General features: G+C 34.8%; 1 long non-coding RNA gene across 1 annotated transcript; it reads right to left on the bottom strand.

Annotated features, from left to right (window-relative positions):
* Window positions 1-5062: 5062 nt before the first annotated feature.
* Window positions 5063-17276, bottom strand: LOC129144727 (uncharacterized). The gene is made up of 3 exons (XR_008549223.1): window positions 17232-17276; window positions 17055-17137; window positions 5063-5213 (listed from the first exon to the last, which is right to left on the bottom strand). It is a non-coding gene; the product is annotated as an uncharacterized LOC129144727 (long non-coding RNA).

Raw genomic sequence — 17276 nt, 5'->3', positions numbered from 1 at the left:
AATTATAAATTCAAATAATGTGCAATAACTATATATTTTAAAAGCAAAGAAAAATTCAAGTCATGAAAAAAATAGCATTGCAAATATGACATATCGTTTTGAAATTTAGAATAGTAAAAATGTAAACTAGCTTTGACAACAATTTAGCAGATCCCAAAGTAAAATGTGATCTAATTATGTATCTATCTATCTATCTATCTATCTATCTATCTATCTATCTATCTATCTATCGATCTATCTATCTGCTGTGATATTTTACACTTATTCTCAGGGAATTATATTTGATATTATTTAGTAAATATTTTGAATAAAAATGCAAAATATGAACTTTGAGATGATGTTGAATGGTCATAGCTTATTTCACAAGATATAGTAAGAATGTAATTTCAACTTTTCCCTTTATATAATTGTGCTTAAAAAAGTGTTTGTTCATTGTTTTACATAGTTAACTGTGTCCCTGCTGGTACACTTTGTTGTATGAATTAAAATTACCTTTATTTCTTGGAAAATTTTGTTTTTTCCCTCAAAATGTGTTATATTTGAAAATAAATATATCATTTCCTTTGTTGTCTTTCTGATTCTTTTAAGCTTTTATAATTGTGAAGTTATTGTCAGAGTCGCCAGAATTTAACTCCCCATTTTGCTAATAGCTTAGAGCTCAGCATCAAGTTTGTTCTGTTAAAGTATTTTAAAATTATTTACAAAAAAAGCCTAGCCAGACATTTCTTGCAGAATAAAAGACTGATTTTTAAACTTTAAAAAAAAATAACTTGTCTATAATTTAAATTCTCTGGAGATTTTATTATGATAATTATTTACTGTGCTTTTTGTATATTCATCTCTAAATTAAATTTTTTGTAATTAACTGAAAGTAATGTGCTGTGGTGTTTTCCAACTGTAAAAGCAATCAGGTCTCAAAGTATAAAGTACCTCATTATAGCTAAATATAATGATCACCTGAGTATTTTTCCAACAGGCTAATTTTGCTTTACACTATAACTTTATTATATTTTATTTCAATACCTTTATCACATAATGAAAAGTAAGTATTTGGATTTCATTGCTTATAAGGTGGAAAAAAACAGAACAAACTCCTTGTCTAGTCATGGAGATGTGCTAGAGGTCAGAAGGAAATATAAGGCTATCAGCATTTATAGGAAATACCTTTGGAAAGATGTGGCACTTTGAGTTTTTTTTTTTAAAGATTTATTAATTTATGCATACAAGAGCTGGGGTACAGGCCAGAGATGCGGAGGGGTGGGGGGTGCTGAGAGGATTCACCAGAGACATAGTGGGGAACAGAACAGGCATATTGACCAAAGTACACTGTTGAGAGGAGCAGCTGGTGAGACAGGAGAGGTCTGCTGCGTCATGTGGGTTGCTCCCTGGCTGGGTATCGAACTCTTGCTGCAGTGGCTGCAGATTGCTTCATAGTGCAGTGCTTAACCCCTTGCACCACCAGGGAGGCCCAAGATGTGGCAATTTGACCTGATGTGGAAAGAATATGAGAGATTGAATGGTGCTAGAATGAACGAGGACTCACAGATATTTCTTCAAGATCCTAATTTCAATTATTTTGCATATATGCCGGGATTGGGATTGCTGAATCATGTGGTAGTTTTATTTTATTTTTTATTTTTTTATTATTATTATTTTTTAATAGAGGCATGCTTTAGTTATTTATTTATTTGTTTGTTTTTTTGTTTTATTTATACATGCACTGGGTACAGTCAGAAGCGCGGGAGGGTGAGAGAATTCACCAGAGCCAGAGCGGGGAGCAGAGCAGGCAGAAGGACCGAAGTACACTGCTGAGGGGAGCAGTGGGCTGCAGGAGAGGTCTGCGCGCCATGTGGGACCCGCCTCTGGTGGCTGGGGAGCAGCGGGGATTGAACCGGCGTCGCAGAGTCCGAGGGCAGCTTCGCAACCCAGCGCTCAACCGCTACGCCACTGGAGAGGCCCTTTTTTATTTTTTTTAAAGATTTATTTATTTATACACAAACTGGGGTACAGTCAGAGGTGTGGGAGGGTGAGAGAATTCACCAGACATAGAGTGGGGAGCAGAACAGGAAGACGGACACTGCTGAGAAGAGCAGCGGGTGAGACAGGAGAGGTCTGCCACACTATGTGGGATTCTTGTGGGTCAGTTGGGATTGAACCCGCACTGCAGAGGTTGCGGATAGCTTCATAGCGGGGCGCTCAACCCCCTGCGCCACAGGGGAGGACTGGTAGCTTTATTTTTAATTTTTTTATTTTTCCAAAGCTGTTGTACCATTTTATAGTCTCACCGATAGTGTGCAAGGTTCTGATTTCATCAATCTTTATAAAGCTTATCATTGTTTCGATATTATTCAAAGAAGTATGAAGTGAGACGCCATAGTTTTGATTTTTATTTCCCTGAGAATTATGTTGAACATTTTAAATATATCTCTTGGTCAATTTGTACACAAATTTTTGAGAAATTCTTATATACACTAAAAACAGTGATATTGATGAAAGAAATTAAAAGAAACAAATAAATGTTAAATTGTCCATATTAAATAAATATACAAGTTTAATACTGTCCCTATAAAAATTCCAATGGTAATTTTCACAATCCTGAAATTCATGTGGGACCATCAAAATACCAGAATAGACAAAGTTATCTTGCATAAGCAGAACAAAGCTGGAGGCCACACATTTCCTGATTTCAAAAATATCGCAAAACTTCAAAAATTAAAATAGAATGGTTCTGGCAAAAGGGCAGACAAATAGATCCACAGAGCAGTACTGGGAGCTCAGAAGTAAATCCACACATATATGGTGGATTTGTGGAATAAATTTTTGTCATCCTAATAGGTGTGTAGTGAAATAATTTTTAGATATTCCAAATAAGAGATTGACAGAGTTCATTTTAAATAAAAGCATGATTCAATCATTCTACCTGTAAGACATTTATGATGTAGTCTAAGTATCCAAAACTTGGTTTGTGAACACCATCCCTAACATTAAAAACAAACAAACACAGAACCAAAGTTCTATATCTAAGGTATAGTAACTACCCTATCAAACAGCATGGAACACACCCAAAATTTGGTTTAAAAGTCAAGAATGATAACATAAACCAAGAAGGTATAAAATCAGGGCAGCATAACCAACGTTGTCAAAACATGGCTTAATTAATCAAGGAAAGGGACTGGCTTGAGGTATTTTATGCAGTAAAAGAAGAGGGGCTGGGATGAGTATTTCCAACGGCAGCAAAAGAGGGTTGTGTCATTTGAATTTCCCCCTATATAAAAAGAGCTGGTCTCAGCCTTCCTTATCAACTTGTCCAAATTTTGGATGGAAAAAGAGGGTAAGGCTTACAAATTGTCAGCAAATATCAAAAAATGGAGTTAGATATTTGAAATTCACCCTTAATCTTTGACGACTAAAGTGTGCTATTTTTATTTTTTATTTAATCAAGTTGAAACTTAACATGATCATCACTTTCAACTAAATTTTTAGAAAATATTATCAGTATATTTTTATAATATGAAAGTGTTCATGGATTTCCCAAGGATATTTCAGAGAGACTGTCCTTTTCAGAGATCTGATGCAGCGCTGTACAGCTTCCTAACTCAGTAAACCCAGTACTTACTTTTGTTGTATTTCATTGTCAGAAAAGTTATAGTGTTCAGTCCATATATAAACAGAGTTGAACTCAACTCCATCTAACAATAAGAAGAGTAACAAAGAATTTCAAGACCATCTTCAATCTACCTATGATTAATCTTCCAGTAATGTTTACCCAGACTAGCTATCACTATTTTTATCATAGTCATCATGCATACTTATTCTATTTACACATTCTAATACCCTTTGTGATAGACATTATTTTCACCTTTTCTAGATAAGAAAGTAAATGATGAAGCTAAATGTTTTAATCGATGTCTTATTACATAGTGAGAAAGGCACAGTTTCATTCAGACATATTGACCCAAGTTTCTAAAGTACAGTACTCAAATAATTTACTAAAACATTTATTTACTAAAATGCAGTTTTTATTGTAATATTTCATTTTTAAAAGAAATTCTTTTCAATTCTAAAGTGAATGATAAGATATTAGAACAAGAAGAAAATGGAGATTACAATTATTTAATTAACATAATAATTTGTAGTATGCATTTGATTATATATTATTTCACTTGAATAAAATTTTTTGGAGAAATAATTTAAATTTAGGATAGCTGTACCTAAAATATTATATCTATGAATAAGAGGTAACAAACAGTTTGTATCTTGCTTTAATGCTAACATGTAATTGCAAATATTGAACTTCCTTGTGGGTGAAATTATCCACCATTAACTTGCTTGTATAAATTTGTTGATGTCCAAAACATAACTTTTTCCCAAAATTCTTAATTCAAAGCCAATAATGCATGGCGGGTTTCTAACATAATTATATATGAAAGAATGAATATCATTTTGCATTAATATCTCAACAGAATATTTGGCAGATTATTAAAAAACTTTAAGTAACGATAATGTTTAATTACAAATACAGTCATACAGTAACTCTTTCAAAAAGCAGAATTTTAGGGGGCCACTGAACAGGAAAGCTCAGGAGAGTCAACTATCTCTTAAAATCTGGCCTAAGTTCTTGCATACTAATTAAATCATGCCTGTTCATTTTAAAAGTACAGCTATACTACTCGCCCTAAGGATACATTTTATTGTCATGTGGAATATGAAATGTTATTCTGCTCCAGGAGATAAAAGCAATTTAATTTGAATCTCTCTGGAAAACAAAATATCAGCACAGCTAGTCAACTGCATCATCTGTGACTATTATCTGTTAGTAAACTATTTCATGCTGTCATTAATATATGACATTTTTTGTATACTGAACCTATTACAAGGCAATGTTATTTTATCTTGTCCTTCATGACAGAAAAAAAAAATCCACTCTTAGGTGTGGTAAGTCACTTTTGCTCAGTAGTTTTCTTAAGATCACTCATAGTGTTAGATTGACTAAAAGTAAGAGCAGAAGGTAATCTACAGGCAATCAAGTGGAGACTATCAACATCCTTATTTTATTAAAATATAGTCCTTCTGAGATTATACATTTCCATTATAACCTCCGGAGTTTTCTGGATGAGTTTCACAGTCCATGTAGGCTTTAACCAATCATAGCATGTTACCTAATGGTGTTAATGGGAATTCATTTCTTCTTCTAATTAAACACAGATGTAGATCTAAAATTTAAGAAAAAGAGAAAAGCTGTATTCCCTTGCCAAGCTCATAATTTCTCTTTTTTTTTTTTTTTTTTTTTTTGCACACTACAGGGTCGTTGACAGCACCCAGGAGCCTAACACAGATGCACATTAATTACTCCTTCTCTAATTACTAGGGTACCAATATAACTGCTCAACCATTCATTATACATTCTTTTCAACTTTGCAAAACCCCAGAGACATATGTATGAAGTACACCACTTGGCAACATTAATTGAACCCTATTAACTCATAAAATTTATGAAAAGTGCTGCTATTAATAAAAAAGTGCTCTTTCCTTTAGTCCACTGAATCCACAGTGTACAAAATGATCATTTTCCTTGTGCTGTATACTGGATATTGGACAATGCAGCTGCTCACAGATTGTTAATTATCAGGAATACATCAACAGGATTAGACTAGATTCCTGGTGGTTAAATTAGCCAGGCTAATTTCCCATTCTGGAAGTTAAGCACAGTGGTAGTTAGCTGTATAAGCAAATCTAAATAGGATACTTAGCCAGGAAGTTAGATTTTACAAAAAGTAAACAGAAACTAGTTCAGTCATAACAAATCATTGTAATCTAAATTTGTTTTCTTAGAACATATTTCAAATTTACACATTTTTTTGGTGGAAATATATTTTTAATAGGGTACTTTACTTTGGAAACAGTGTATTTTTCATGTCAGAAATATTTTTCCCTATTCATTTATTTATTATTGATGGATATAATGCATACCTCCTGAGCTGGATTCACAGGTTCCACATTCAGCAAGTGGTTTACCTCCTCTTAACCCATAAATGAATCTCATTTTTAATCCAACAGATTGGTTTGCCTTTCTATCCATTTATCATCCAACTCTGCACAGATACTCTGGGTCTCTAACATGTGCCATTTCTTCTTTTCTTGAAAATATATAAATGGTTATGCCTCTAAAACATATTCTAACTTTTACAGTTTTCAATTCCAAATTGCTATCTTCTACATATGTTGAACAAATGTTAGGTGCTATGCATTTGACTGATCACTGCAGAGGCATAGGTGAGCCAGATGAAATGCAAAACAAACTTAATAGAAGATCTGACAGTGTCCTGGAGAAAAGAGTACTAAGCAATTACATACATAGGGCATTAGATAACAAGAAAAGGTCTGCAAACAAATGGTAGCAGAAATGAAAACTGTGTTCTGGACTCCTGAGGCATTAAATGTCCACCTAATTCATTTCTTAGTTTGCGCTGCCTTGTTTGGTCAGTTACATTCTTATGACTTTAGATTTTTTCTCTGATCAAATTACTATAATTTTTTTTCACAGTTATATTAGAGACCTCTATTTAAAGATTTATTGACATAAGAAAGATCTTGAAAACAAAAAAATACAGTATTCCTTTGTTTGCAGTAATATGCTGTTGGCAATTTAAAAACAAATTTCAATGACAAAATGGATTTTTTTGCAAATTTCAGTTTTTTTTATTTAATTCACATCAATCTGAATAGTTTCTTAACAAAATAAGAAGCTATAGATATTTTAATGAAGAATGGAATGGTTAACCATTGCTTTGGATACTTCTCTTACCCCCCTTGATGTTAGGGTACAAATTGTTTCATTTATTTTTGTGAACCCTGGTAAAATTTTTATCTGTCTGATAAATAAATGAGTATGTTTTCTTAAATTTAGCTGTCAACCATATTACAATGTTTTAAAGATCCGCATTGCAAATGGATTTGAGAAATTAAATCACAATCGTCAGGTAAATTAAAATGTTTAAGATAGTTTGATGTGTATTTTTTTTCTTTTTGTGTAACTGAAGGAATTAAGATATAATAAGAGGAATCCTAGCTTGATTGTGTATTAGGAAAAGATGATTAAGATACTTAGATTGTATCAAATATTCCTAAAGTAGAGATAAAATTTGAGAGAAGACCACAAAACCTGAATGGGCAAGGAAGTGATATTAGTTGTAAAATATACAAAATCTGTGCTAATATTCATCTTGGCTCCTAATACATTAGAGTCTCTGGAGAACAGAGGTTTATACATATCATATTCCATAAATTTATATGTGTTTGGAATACATTGACTCTGCATTTTAAGTATGTACCTCAGGATTTTTAGCAATAACTTATAAAATATCAATAATAGTTCTATATATCATTTTTATTCTACCAAGAGAAAAAACACTAAGAATATTTCTAGAAATCAATTTATTTTTAAAACATGTTGAAGAGACAAACACTAATCTAGATTTTGCATTACATTTCATTAAAAATAAAGCATCTTTAAGAAAGTTTCCTGTTATTTAAGAAAGTTTCCTGTTATTTAAGTCTCATGATACAGGGATAGATTTTCAGAATGAAGATGGAAAACTATAATTGATATATCTGGTGAAAACATGTCATGTTAAAATATCAATTTGAAGAGAGAAAACTAACTTTTGTTTTTAAAACCTGATGAAAGCCCAAATCAACAATGAGTATATTGCCTACGTGTGAAACTTTTAAATAAAAATATTTAAAATTTCATTATGTATTTTATAGATGTTTGATACTACACATACATATGGGGTGTGTGTGTGCGTGTGTATTCATGGTCAAAATCTCCATGATAAATGTTCAAATGGATAAAAGTTAAAACATATAATGACAAATATCCCTAAAATAAGCTTGAACGGTAATAGGAATTTCTTCTTCATAGCATGTACCAGAGTCATAATGTGTGTTAGTACATGTGTATGTGTACTTGTGTGTATATATGTGTGTCATGGGCAGGAAATTATAGTTCTGAAAGAGAGAAAAGAGATGTGCATGTAAATCTGCATAGTAAGGAAGAAGCAGAGAAAAATGGCTTTGAACTGAACTTTAGTTAATTTAAAATATATTTTTATTGCATATTTTACATGGAAGGCATATTGAGGGACTCTATTACTGAAGGCTGATTACCTTGGAAACAATTTTTAAAGGGAAAGAAAAACAAATAATCATTATGAGCATACACAGAAAGTCAGAAAAGCAGAGGGTTTACAAAGGTAGATTAACAGTGAACATGAGAAGTTATTAGGAACAAAATTAAGGTCATTTGGGCCTCCATAGTGCCGCAAGGGGTTAAGCCTCAGCACTATGAAGCTATCTGCAGCCACTGCAGCACAGAGCTCCATCCCTGGCCAGGGAGCTACCCACACGGCGCAGCAGACCTCTCCTGTCTTACCTGCTGCTCCCTGCAGCAGTGTGTTTCAGTCAGTCTGCCTGTTTTGCTCCCCGCTCTGTCTCTGGTGAGTCCTCTCACCCCCTCCCCCTGAACCTCTGACCTACACCCCGTTCTCATATGCACAAATAATTTTTAAAAATAAAAAAATGGTCATTTATATGAAAGGAACTTGTTTAGCCAATGAGAAAATAAAGATAAATTGACAAAAATATACATGCTATTTAATTCTACAAAACAATTTTAATTCTAAAATGAATCAAAATTTTCATTATTCATATTATTATTTAGGTTTTTGAAGGTTAAGTAAAGAATAAGAAGATATTCTTGATAAAGCAGAAAACAAAATAATGCATTCCTTCTCCTTGACATAGATTCCTTCATGCACTGTCCCGGGGTAATATCTCTATAGTATTCTTTAACCATCTCCTTTAAGGCATTTTACTTTTTACTATTTTTCATCATTTAAAAAAGTATTTCTGGGCCTCCTTGGTGGCACAGGCAGTTGAGCACAGCGCTGTGAAGCTATCCGCAGCCTCTGCAATGCTGGTTCTATCCCGGCCAGCCGGCAAGGATCCCATGGCGCAGCAGACCCCTCCTGTCTTGCCCGCTGCTCCCCTCAGCAGTGTATTTCGTCAGTCTGCCTGTTCTGTTCCCCGCTCTGTCTCTGGTGAATCCTCTCAACCTCCTGCACATCTAGCCTGTACACTGGTTCTTGTATAAACAAATAAATCTTTAAAAAAAAGTATTTCTAAATTTATTAACACATTGTGAAGAGATTCATTTGCATGTAATTAATTCCTTCATAAAATGATTTCTCTTTCTGAAATTATACACTGGCACATTATAGAACAATAAAATTATCAGCCTCTCTCCCATGGATCAATTTGACACTCAGAAATTTTGACGAGTGAGGTTCTCTGTCATTAAAACACCAAATTCTTTAAAGCTGTCAAAGCCACATCTTTGGTTGTTATTTAATGTGTTTATGATTATCAGGAGTTAATGCCATTTTGTAACAAGATAGTATTTTCCAAGAAGTTAATCTTTCCATCAGTGGAAAATGTGACTGAAGTCCTTGACAATCCAAAAGAACAATCTATTACTGTTTCCTAACAATAATCGTGTTTCCAATTGCATGTAAATGCTTCATGAGTTCAATTGAAATCTGATAGATTTTATTTTATTTTTTTTAATTTTTTTTTTTTTTTTTTATAGAGGCATGTTTATTTATTTATTTGTTTGTTTGTTTTTTGTTTATACATGCACTGGGTACAGTCAGAAGCGCGGGAGGGTGAGAGAACTCACCAGAGCCAGAGCGGGGAGCAGAGCAGGCAGAAGGACCGAAGTACACTGCTGAGGGGAGCAGCGGGCCGCAGGAGAGGTCTGCGCGCCATGTGGGACCCTCCTCCTGTGGCAGGGGAGCAGCCGGGGATTGAACCGGCGTCGCAGAGGCTGCGGGCAGGTTCGCAACCCAGCGCTCAACCGCTGCGCCACCAGGGAGGCCCGGAATCTGATAGATTTTAAACCAATGGTATTTTACCATTTAGTCCATTGAGTTGTCAAATAAAAAAATAATATGAAGGGAGCAGCAGTTTATGTTGTAGATAGCTGATAACTCAAGATTCCTGGCAGATTACCAGATGGTCACCACCACCTTACAAATAAAAAAAAAAAAAAATGCCAGAAAACACCTCAAAATGCCAGAGCAAGGATAACATGAGGACTTTTTCATTTTAAAAAACATTGGGAAATAAGTACAAATTTGACACCATATCAGGTTGCTCCAGATTCCCATGCCCACTTATGTAAACCACTGACAATCCCAAAGCACTTTGAGAGAATGGATATATCTATTTTCTAACGAAACTGTTGCTGAACAAATGCCATTAAAAAACAGATTTTAAAAATCTCACATCTAAGAATATACTATTAAATTTGCATTAAAGTGGTGAAAATATAATATTAACTTTTTAAAAGATTTATTCATTTATGCATACAAGAACTGGGGTACAAGTCAGAGGTGTGGGGGTGAGAGGACTCACCCAGAGACAGAGTGGGGAACAGAACAGGCAGACTGAGGGGAGCAGCAGGTGAGATAGGAGAGATCTGCTGCACCCTGGGTATATCCCTGGCCAGAGATTGAACTTGTGCTGAAGAGGCTGCGGATAGCTTCACAGTGCTGTACTTAACTTCTTGAGCCACCAGGGAGGCCCAATTTAATATTAACTTTTTTTAAATGAAAGAAAAATATTATTAAAGAGTGGATGTTTTAATCTGAATATATTTTTCCTCCTCATATTCCAGGTGAAATTAATGTTCAAGTTTTAGTGTAGAGCAATATAATTTTTACATGCATGCTTTCAAAGAGAAATAAAGTTCTGACTTAGAAAAAATAGTTAATTAGTTTTGTTTTTAGTGTCAGCCTTAAACTTTTCAATTTCCAATTACTTCCAACATTTCACTAAGTTGAAAACAATCCATAGATGATTGCATTTTGGCAGTAGCTATAGTTGCATAAACCATATATTTGATCAAGGTATAAATTCATAATGAATTGAAACTGAAGTTTTGTAATTGCACTACCTAGCTTTTATTAAAATCTCTAAAAAGTCATTTTATCAATTATAAGATATCTAGATATCTTCTTTAATAAGCAAAAACAATGATTTTTTTTACTATGAGTTTTGTAACACAATGTAATCATTGATTAGCTTATTTAAAACATGCATTTTAAGAAATTGCATCAGTAATATTTTAATTTCTTCAACTGAATATGTGAAAAAAGTGCTAATTTTGAAAAACAGAAAAACAACTTTTCAAAGCTCACAGTCAGTGTAAATCCTCTAATTGAGAAGTCAAATCACCCTCGCACCGGCTTCTATTTTGTCTTTCCCTCTTTTACTTTGGGTCTTCCTAAGTTAAAAGGTTACTGCCTATTTTTCAGTGTCAATGAGATTCTACTTATGTTGATGATTTTGGGGATTCTAAATCAAAAATGACATTTCTGTAACTTTAGATAATCTTGATGTAGTGTTCTGTAACATTTTTTTTTTTTCTGAGTACTATTTTCTTTGTTTTAATTTTTTATCGAAGCACCACTGTTTTGCATCTTTGTTAGTATATTTTAACAGTACAGGATTCCCCCCTCAAGTGTAGTCATGGTGTAGAGGTCAGGAATGGGCACTGAGCAGGTTTTCTAGGATCCAGCAGACCTGGTAAAGGAGGAGTCAGAGTCCTCAGTGGTTTTTGCAGGTCTTTTATTTAGATTTGCCAGGCACATGGCAGGCAGGGGTGCTAGGGGGCTGGGAGGCTGGCAGTCCTCCCAGCCCCCAGCAGGTCTTCACTCTGGGCTCTCCGGCTGTAAAGGCAGGACAGGGCACAGCACAGGTTTTCAGATCCCATGCAGACCGGGTAAAGGAGAAGTCAGAGTCTTCAGTGGTTTTGCAGGTCTTTTATTGGGATTCAGCGGGTACGTGGCAGGCAGGGGTGCTGGGGGGCTGGGAGGCTGGCAGTCCTTCCAGCCCCCAGCAAATCTTCACTCTATCTGGGCTCTCTGGTGTTCTCTGCTTCTGCTGCTGCTTCTCTGCTTCTCTCTCAGCTTCTCTTTCGGCTTCTGTGTCCCTGTGACGCCGCCCTTAAAAAGCACAGTCTTAGCTCAGCTGAATCCCATCTACCTAGGCCCACACCCTACTCCAAGTGCCTGCCATCAGGCATGCATTCAGGACAAGGATCCATCATCTATCCTGATGGCGGGAGGGCAGAAAAGCCTGATATTTTCTTTACCCTACACCAGCCTTCTCTCAGCTTCTTCTTTCGGCTTCTTCTTGGCTACTGCTTCTCTTACTTCTCTCTTGGCTTCTTGGCTTCTGCTGGCGTCCCCGTGACGCGGACCTTAAAAGCCCAATCTTAGCCCAGGTGAATCCCATCTACCTATCAGGCATGCATTCAGGACTGCAAGGATCCATCATCCATCCTGATGGTGGGAGGGCAGAAAAGCCTGACATTTTTCCTTACCCTACACATGGTAACACTTCACCACCAAATCACCCACGTTCTCCACTATAGCCCATTGTCCTTGTACTCCAGCCCAATTCTCATGTCTCCATCTTCAGCTCCCCTCTAGATGAATCAGATCTATGGTCAGTATTAAAGGGTTAGTTTTTTTCTTTTTAAAGATTTATTTATTTATGCATACAAGAACTGGGGTGTAGGCCAAAGGTGGGGAGGGTGAGAGAATTCACCAGAGACAGAGTGGGGAACAGAACAGGCAGACTGATTGAAACATACTGTTGAGGGGAGCAGCAGGTGAGACAGGAGAGGTCTGCTGTGCCATGTGGGTAGCTCCCTGGCCAAGCAGGGATTGAACTCATGCTGCAGTGGTTGTGAATAGCTTCATAGGTTGCGTCTTAACCCCTTGCGCCACCAGGGAGGCCCTCAAGGGTTAGTTTTAGTGTTTGTCTTTGACCCTTTGTTTGGTAAATGTTATATTATGCAAATGTACATTTCAAATATCATTTAATTTACATGAAATATATTGAATCCTTGTCATAAGGTTAAGCCACTTGTAACATCTTCATTTATTTTTCTGTGAATTGTTCTAATTTGTCTGTTCTATCAGTTTGTTGCTTTTTTTTATTGACTTTAGAGATTGTGACTAATGATCAAGAATATTTGTTGTTAAACAAATATATTTATGGGAGCAGTAAAAGCAACAAAGAAAAAATAACTATTTAAGAATTATTTTAAATAGTTCTTTGTTGCTACATACGTATCAGATCTAATTTGTTTTCAGTAGATCAATCATTTAAAATTTTAATTAAATACTTGAAAAGTTATCAGCATTTATAGTATATTACAACAAAATCAGGTTCATAAGATAGCACTTTAATAAAAAGATTCTGTTTATAGTTCATAACATAATATCAGAACCAAATTATTAAGCTGATATAAAGATGAATTAAAATTGAACTTTTTCTTAAAAGGTAAAAAAAAAAAAACACCTCTCTCATCAGGAGAAACTAATTTGCTTTTCATTTTTTAAGTGCATATGATGATTACAAAATAACTAAAGACAAAAACATTTGTATAAATTGTTTCCTATATGAAATTAATAAGATGAAAAAAACATTTTTGTAACAGTGAAGTAACTCCCTACAGTTTAATAAGTATAGGAGACAATATTTCTCTGGTAAATTTTAATAAGCAATATTTATCAGAGAACATTGTTCTTATGAGAGAATATGTTATTATTAAATTAAGCCATTTAATATTTAAGTTTAAAGTGTTTTTTTTTAAAAAAAAAAACCTGAATTCCCTTAATATGAAATAGAGTATAATTGTATGCTGATACAGGATTAATAATATTTATATATTATTAATTTTACAGTGGTTTACAACATATGTATATTATTTAGAGGTATAGGGTAACACACTTTAGGTGTGTATTATCACACCACACCTAATGGCAAGGGGCCAAAATTCTTCCATTATAGTACATTGTGTCTTCGTCCCACTTTACTCTCCCTTCTCCTTGAGCTTGCTATTGGTTCAGTTTTATGTGATCCAGTATTTTTTTTCTCTATATTCTACATGTGAGTGACACCTTCTGGTATTTGTCTTTCTTCTTCAGACTTAGTTCACTTGGCACAATTCCCCCCAGGTCCATCCATGTTGTCACAAATGGTAAAAGTTTATGGTTTTGATAGCTGAGCAATATTCCATTGTATATAGATACCACATCTTCATATATAGAGAAAAATAATATTTAAATTATACATTATATATAATGTGTAACACATTCTTATGAAATATAGTAATACAAAATACTATAATATTATAGTGCTTTTAATTGTATTAAAGACATTATATAAGTTGTGTCATGAGTGATGTGGCATTTAAGGGGCAGAAGACAATAAATCTTGAAAATTGTCAAAAAATTTAAGGGGGATGGAATGGTGTAAAGGCAGGAATGGGCACAGTGCAGGTTATCCAACCCAGCAGACCAGAGAAAGGAAGATAGAGTCCTGGAACCCTCAGTGGCTTTTGCAGGCTTTTATTGGGATTTACCAGGCACACCGCAGGCAGGGGTGCTGGGGGGCCAGACGGCTGGCAGGCTGTCAGCCCCCAGCAAGTCTTCACTCTATCTGGGCTCTCTGGCCTTCTCTCTTCTTCTCTCATGGTTCTGCTTCTGCTTCTCCCACTCATTCTGCTTCTTCTTTTTTTCTGCTGGCATCCCCATGATGCCACCCTTAAAAGTCCAGTCTTAACCAGGGGTCCATCTACATATGCCCACAGCCTACTCCAGGTGCCCGCCATCAGGCGTGCATTCAGGACCACAGGGTTCCGTCATCTATCCTAACGGCAGGAGGGCAGAAAAGCCTGATACTTTCTACCTTACCCTACAAATGGATTACAAAAATGGCTACACATTTTAATTTTGTATGCATGTTCTTTTATTATTTGTGATTTTAATGCACCTCTTTTTTATACCCTTTGTATAGCTGAAATTTTGTTGGATCAATCCATGTAGCAGAAGCAATATTTTTCTGATGGAAATATAGGCCTTGTAATATCTTGTATAGTCATATTTTTTTGGTCATAAGCTAACCTATCCTGCAAATGAGTCTTAGCTAGCTTGTTCGATGATGTAAAATTCCATCCCATCTCCTAATGCCTCTACACCTAGATTCAGTCAGTCAACAACACTAAATCAGCAGAGATTTGCTATTCTAAAGCTGACTGTTGACAAGCAGAGACCAACTAATTATCAGTCAAGTGTGACCCAGCTTCGGGAAAGCAACCAGCTGAAACTCTCCTAATAGCTAATTATTAGGATGTAAGGTAGATTAATTGTTGATATTTTAATTCTCTAGCATTGGGGTGGCTTATTATCCATCAGATGCCTGATAAAAGGAGGTGATGTTTGGACTTACTTAAGTGATGTTTGGACATATGAATCCTAGAATGTATAATTTATTTTATAAGTATTTACTAATTTGTAAACAATACATTAACATGCATTTCACAAACTAATATCAAGGATGTTGTCTGTTTGTTTTAATCTACTTAACCTCTCATCAGGATTCTCAGTTTTGTCTTTAAGAGAAAATTAGGGAGTTTATATGAAAGATTATGAAGTGTCTTGCCAGGGGCTAGTACATAATAGACTCTTAAAGGAAATTTCTCTGTTTCTAACAAGCTTCAGGAAGAATACTTTCTCTCATATATGAAACTTAGTACCAAAGCAATTTTGCTTATTTTTCTAGTTAATATTCTTCCCTGATTTAATAATTTCATTATTTTAAGTTAATAGTTAATTGACTCAGAAACTGGCCAGAGATGGGTATATTCACTTGAATTCTGACCCCCGACCAAGTGAATTAAAATTAAAGCAGATTTTTCTTCTGATTAAACACTGAAAGAATTAGTAAAGCTACTGCTTTCTCAGCTGTTTTGTTAATTGACTTCAGTAAGAAGTTTTGCTAGGAGGAGGAATGACTATGGGCCTGACCTTGAAGTGATTAATCCATGAAAGGGGATGGAAACAAATGCAAAAATGATAAATGAAAAACAAAAGTCTTTGTCTCTTTTTGTATATTTTCACTGTCTACATTGGGGTCAGTCAGACAACAGGAGCTCTCGCTTTTCATATGAAATACTAAATTCTGCTTCAGAAACTAAAGTTGAAAATGGTGAGAAATTTGTCAAAAAGATGAGAGAAATATAATCTGATTTTCACATTTCTTGAGTTTGTAAGGTGAAAATATACATATAGATGCAATAAGGAAAAAAAGCCAAAGTCATAAATTAAGTACATTCAAATAAAATGATGTCTTCAGAAATATTCTTATTTTATATTCAAATTTTCTTACTAACTCTTGAAATATGAGTATTCTGTGAAGCAAACTAGATTAGTTTTCAAGATATACTCCTTAACAAAGGACAAACATTGTTTACATATATACTAATCATTAAATCATTTTTTCCCTGAAACCAAAATTGTGTCAGAATTAATATCTGGGTAGAAAAAAGTGGAAAAAACATAGACTGACTGCTCTCTAACAATTAAGTCATCTACAAACACTGGCTGTCAATTACAGTAGTTGCTGACTGCTACAATAGGGTATCATACAAGATACATGATGTCATAAATTTCCAATTATTTTTCTGGAATACTATCAAAGCTTTACAGGTCACAAAATGGGGAAGAGAGAATGGTTTATACTTCTTTAGATGGATGTTACCGTACCACCCCCAAAACACCCATAATCCTCCACCATAGAACAGTGGAACTCCATGCCTTTTAATTCCCCACACTTCCACTATTCCCCTCATTTAGGCTTAATTGTGAAGTCATATTTCTGTGTTTGCTTGGTTGGGTGGGGAATTAGTTTTGTCTGCTCCTTCTTTTTGTTTCTTTATATCCCACATATGAGTGAAATCATCTGGTATTCATCTTTTTGTTGATGATTTATTTCACTTAGTATAATCCCCTCCAGATTCATCCATGTTATTGCAAATGGTAAGATTTCATCTCTCTCTCTCTCTCTCTCTCTCTCTCTCTCTCTCTCTCTCTTTTTCTCTCTTAATAAATGAGTAGTCTTCCATTGTGTATACATACCACAACTTCTTTATCCACCCATCTGTTTTTGGGAACTTAGGCTGTTTCCATGACTTGACTATTAGAGATCAATGTTGCCTCGGCTTTAAAAAAATGTTACAAAAGTTAAAAAAAAAAAATATGTTTAATACAAAACAACATGAAACTTTTAGATTATGAGAACAAAGTGTTTGTTACCATAGAAGAAGGAGAAACAGGAGTGAGTAAATTAGGCAAAGGTGA

Source organism: Talpa occidentalis, unplaced genomic scaffold (genome assembly GCF_014898055.3).
Source record: "Talpa occidentalis isolate TD23 unplaced genomic scaffold, MPIMG_talOcc4v2.1 talOcc4.6, whole genome shotgun sequence".
Classification (NCBI taxonomy): Eukaryota; Metazoa; Chordata; class Mammalia; order Eulipotyphla; family Talpidae; genus Talpa; species Talpa occidentalis.
Note: the sequence above shows the minus strand (reverse complement) of the source record. Positions and strands in the feature narration are given on the sequence as shown.